Below are 4,872 nucleotides of genomic sequence, written 5' to 3'. Positions count from 1 at the left end.
TTAGTGACATGCTTGGGCTAATTCTGTAGTCTGTTTCCCCACAATGTACAGACTATCATCTCCCTGCTCAGTTTCTTTTATAATTCTTGTTTTTATTTTTATGCCCACCTTACTAGGATCACTTTTGGGTCATTATAACTTAATAGGAACAACAGTTTATCAGAGGTTCTGCTTAAATACCTTGAGCCAGTAAGGCTTATACACTTTGGTATTGGATCTGAGTGTGACTTGGGGAATGTTTTCAAAGTTCAAGGAGTTTACAAATATGTCCTAGTTTTTACTTTCTGCATTCCCAAGGCCTCATATTCAGTCAGGGTTGAGTTAGCTTCCTAGGACACTATCTAGTTCCTCCTTAGCATGCATAACCTAGCTTTTGTGCAGACTTTCAGACCATCAGGCATAAGTGGGATTTTAGCAAGATTCTCTTTGGCTATCTTTGGAACCCCCTGTAAAATTTCTTTTTTTTTTTTTTTTTTAAGATTTTATTTATTTACTCATGAGAGACACACACAGAGAGAGAGAGAGGCAGAGACATAGGCAGAGGGAGAAGCAGACTCCTCGCAGGGAGCCCAATGTGGGAGTCAATCCCAGGACCCCAGGATCACGTCCTGAGCTGAAGGCAGACACTCAACCACTGAACCACCCTGGTGTCCCACCCTGTTACATTTCTGACTGCTCTGCCATTTTATTGCTTGTTCCAACCAGTATTGTGACTAGTTGATATGTTCATCTTCCCTAATTATTTGCTCCTAAGGTCTTGGCTGTTATTCTACAACATCCCAAGACATTGATTTTTCTTCATGCTCTTTCCCAAATAATGTCAGCTCCCTCCAGTGAAGCAGAGGAGTTGCCACATTCCATGGCCTAGCTGCCTCCCTAGTAGAAATTCTGCACCATCAATTGGAGTTGGGAGGAGGTGCTGTTCAAATAAGCCTCTAGCTAAAATACTACAGACTTCTACTGTTGTTAGGATTCAGTTTAAATTCCCTTGTTAAGTGTTTCCCAATTTTTTGTCCTTTGGTAAATTTCCAGAGTCTGATAACTTTGTTCAGTTTTATCATTGTTTTTTAAATTTATTTAAAGTTATTGAAGTGTTTTCAGTGTCAATATATGTGATATATTTTGGTGTGTTTTCCATGTGAAATTGGAAACAATGTGTAAATACCAGTTGTTGGGATCCCTGGGTGGCGCAGCGGTTTGGCACCTGCCTTTGGCCCAGGGCGCGATACTGGAGACCCGGGATCGAATCCCACGTCAGGCTCCCGGTGCATGGAGCCTGCTTCTCCCTCTGCCTGTGTCTCTGCCTCTCTCTCTCTCTCTCTCTCTCTCTCTCTGTGTGTGTGACTATCATAAATAAATAAAACTTTTTAAATAAATAAATAAATAAATAAATAAATAAATAAATAAATACCAGTTGTTGGTCTATATACACTTGAATTATATGTCTTTTGATGTATTGGCTCTTTCATTACGAAGTATCTCTCTTTATCTCTGGTAATATCCTTATAAAGTTTTATTTGACTAATATTAATGTAACCATTCCATTTTCTTATTAGTAGATGCGCAATATTTTTCCATCCTTTACTTTTAGTCTGTCTTTATACTTAAAATCCCTTTTTTGTGGGCAACGTATATTTAAATGTTCTTCTTGTGAGAAGCCTTGCTTTTTAATCCAATATAGCAATTTCTGCCTCTTGATTAGAGTACTTGATGATATTTGTTTGATGTAATTAATGATATGGTTGGATTTCAGTCTACCACTGTGCTGCATGTTTTATTTTTTCCCATTTCTACTCTTTTTCTTTTATTCTTTTTTGTCTGCCTTTGTTGACATATTCATTTTATCTCTTTTAATAGCAGTTGAATAGAAATGTCAGAGCTTGAGTCTTTAACATTTGTGAAACTTAACTGGAAAATCCCAGAAAGAAGAAATACAACAAATTCAACAACTTCAAATTCTGCTTTGAAAGGAATGTGGCCTCCTCTTTGAGTCTTCGTCCATTTTGAAATTCTCTTCTGTTTCAATCAACTTTTCAGCACCAAACTCTGACCTATGTCTTCTCATTCTGATAAGACTGTATGTTTTTGTTTAAGCTATATTCCCCCAGCTTCTCTTTCAAACCAAGAAGCATCCTCCAGGGAAGATCTGAGTAAATGTTGAGCTCACCTAACTTTATCTTATGTCCCTTTGCTGAAAAATTATCTCCTCATTTATTCCACCTACATTGAATGATCTTCAGTTCTTTCAAGTAGCTTTTAAAAATCATTCTTTTAGTTAGACTTTATAATTTTTATACGTAAAACAGCTAGATGTAGATGTATGGTTTTCAATATAAGTAGGTAACTGTTAAAATAAGAGTAGATATATTTCTGTGTATGTCTACAAATAGAGTCTGAGATTTTTGACATCTCAATAGCAATGAGTACACCTAACACAGAAATATTGCTTTCTAGATACCATTCTCTCCAAAATGAACCAGAGTTCCTTGGAAATATAACTGATTCTAGTGCTGAGGAAAGGAAAATGCAAATGTTACACACTGTAAATCTATCAACCCTCATAAAACCTTAAGGGGTAAGTTAGTACTATTTTTCCCCTTTGTAGATGAGACAACTAAGGCACAGGAGAATTTAAAAACTCTCCCAGGCTCAACCAGTAAGAGTCAGAGCTTGGATTTAAACCCAGGCAGCTTAGCTCCAGAAGGGACACTTTCAGTTAATATCTCTTATGTCAGACAAAGATTTGTAAACACTTCAACAATGAATAAGTGTTTCGCACTCTGAAACAAACAAACAAACTGACAAACTTCCACAACATCTCTCAAATCTAATGGACCCATGCTGTCAGGATTAAATTTAAGACTCCTGGTACTGGCTCTTTTTGGGCCACATGGCCAACTTTGAGGGAAGCTTTCTTGAGATGCAGTCTGGGGCCAGAGACTAGAGGTAGCAAGGCAGCCAAACAGGGACACTTACTCTGTCTTCCTCACTGAGTCCCTTGACCACTTCTCTTCTAGTTGAGTTTACAGTGTATCCTGTGAAGACCCAACCCCTGCAGCACCACAACCTCCTGGTCTGCTCTGTGAATGGTTTCTATCCAGGCCACATCGAAGTCAAGTGCTTCCAGAATGGCCAGGAAGAGGAAGCTGGGATCATGTTCACAGGCCTGATCTGTAATGGAGACTAGACCTTCCAGACTCTGGTGATGCTGGAGACAGTTCCTCAGAGTAGAGAGGTCTACAACTGCCAAGTGGAGCACCCAAGTTCGATAAGCCCTGTCACCATGGAATGGAGTGAGAAGCTTTCTGACCTCATAAGTTCCTCACCAAGGAGGGAATTTTGCTTATTCCTGAGTGTCAGGGTTCTCTCTCATTACACTATATTTTCATTTGTTCCATGCTCTCTTCTCTTCAGAACAGGTCATTGGAGATAGCCTAGTAATTGTTTCCATAAACACCTAACTTCCTGGAAGGTAAGATGCTTGGAAGACAGAAAGAGGTCATCCCTATTTTGAACCCACCTGTGATATCACAGGTCATGGTTCCCCCATGACCCTGGGCACCAGTGCCCGGCCTCAAGATGGGCTTCTTTTCTGGCACTGTTGCTCTGAGTCGTTCATTGTGATCTAAAAACAGGTACATCATCTATAATGTAGGGACCTTCCTGACATGAGGGAAGTCTGAGGTAAACAAGCATGGAGTTTGTGGGTAAAGATCCTGAGGCAAATGCAGGAAGAGCCTCTAAATGAAACTACACTGAATTTGTGTGACAGAAACTTCATGGGTCACATTCCTCACTTCCTACTCTCCTCTCCACCCTGGCATCATGTGATGTGGGTTGTAGTGTTAGAGAAGTCTAAGCAGGGGCTCTGTGGCTGGGGATATTGTATCTGAGAACAGACTTGTTTCCACATTTTTAATCATATATGTTTTCCCTTTCTTTTCAGGCCACTCTGGACTTCAGCCAATGGATAATGCTCTTTAGTCCTTTTTAGAGATAGCCTTGGTCCCTAGAACTGATGGTAGAGACAACAAGCCAGGTGACAGAAATAACAGGAGGACTGGAATGTGATCAGGTGGTTTGCAGTAAAGCTTCTTTTCACCACTTAATAAATGGTCTCTAAGATAGCACTGGCTCGGGGAGACCTAAGAATGTTCTTCTTACTGCAGGGCTTTGACATGAGGCCCTGAGAGAGGGAAGAAGCTGCTTGCAGAGGTGGGTCTGGAACAATACTCTGCTCTGTCTTCTGCAGGACTCCTGAGCTGAAGTGGAGATGGTGACCCTCAAGAAAAAACCTTCCTTTCCAGCTTCTTCTCAGAGTCCAAAGGTTTCCAGCTTGGCTCTTATTCTTCCACAAATACAGCACTTTCTCAGGATCTGGTTTGCCCTGGCTTCAGTGACCCTGCACAGCCTGTGTTCCCCGATGGCTCCCTCTTCCTCGTCCTTGACCTGGAACCCCCAGTGCTGACTGCAGTACCTTATCTGCATTCTCTCCTTCCTCTTCCTATGCAGCCCTTATGTTTCCCTTGCATGGGAACTCACGTTCTGCTCACATTTCGTTATGAGCTTTTCTCAAATAAACATGGGGTTGAGTGCTTGCCTTTAGCTCCGAGCGTGATCCTGGAGTCCTGGGATTGAGTCCCACATCGGTCTCCCTGCATGGAGCCTGCTTCTCCCTCTGCCTGTGTCTCTGCCTCTCTCTCTCTGTGTCTCTCATGGATAAATAAATAAAATCTTTAAAAAAGAAGAAAAAGAGAGAAAGAAAGAAAGAAAGAAAGAAAGAAAGAAAGAAAGAAAGAAAAGAAAGAGAAAAGAAAGAAAGAGAAAGAAGAAAGAAAGAAAGAAAGAAAGAAAGAAAGAAAGAAAGAAAGA

General features: G+C 40.7%; 1 long non-coding RNA gene across 3 annotated transcripts; it reads left to right on the top strand.

Annotated features, from left to right (window-relative positions):
* Positions 1 to 3,323: 3,323 nt before the first annotated feature.
* LOC140637247 (uncharacterized) lies at positions 3,324 to 4,618 on the top strand. Of its 3 annotated transcripts, none has more exons than XR_012034479.1 (3): positions 3,324 to 3,472; positions 3,947 to 4,075; positions 4,170 to 4,618. It is a non-coding gene; the product is annotated as an uncharacterized lncRNA (long non-coding RNA). The 3 variants fall into 3 exon arrangements; XR_012034481.1 differs by lacking the exon at positions 3,324 to 3,472 and adding an exon at positions 3,548 to 3,635; XR_012034480.1 differs by lacking the exon at positions 3,324 to 3,472 and adding an exon at positions 3,663 to 3,832.
* The last annotated feature ends 254 nt before the right edge of the window (positions 4,619 to 4,872 follow it).

The sequence above is a fragment of the Canis lupus genome, chromosome 7 (assembly GCF_048164855.1).
Source record: "Canis lupus baileyi chromosome 7, mCanLup2.hap1, whole genome shotgun sequence".
Classification (NCBI taxonomy): domain Eukaryota; kingdom Metazoa; phylum Chordata; class Mammalia; order Carnivora; family Canidae; genus Canis; species Canis lupus.
This window is presented reverse-complemented; position numbering and strand designations above follow the sequence as displayed.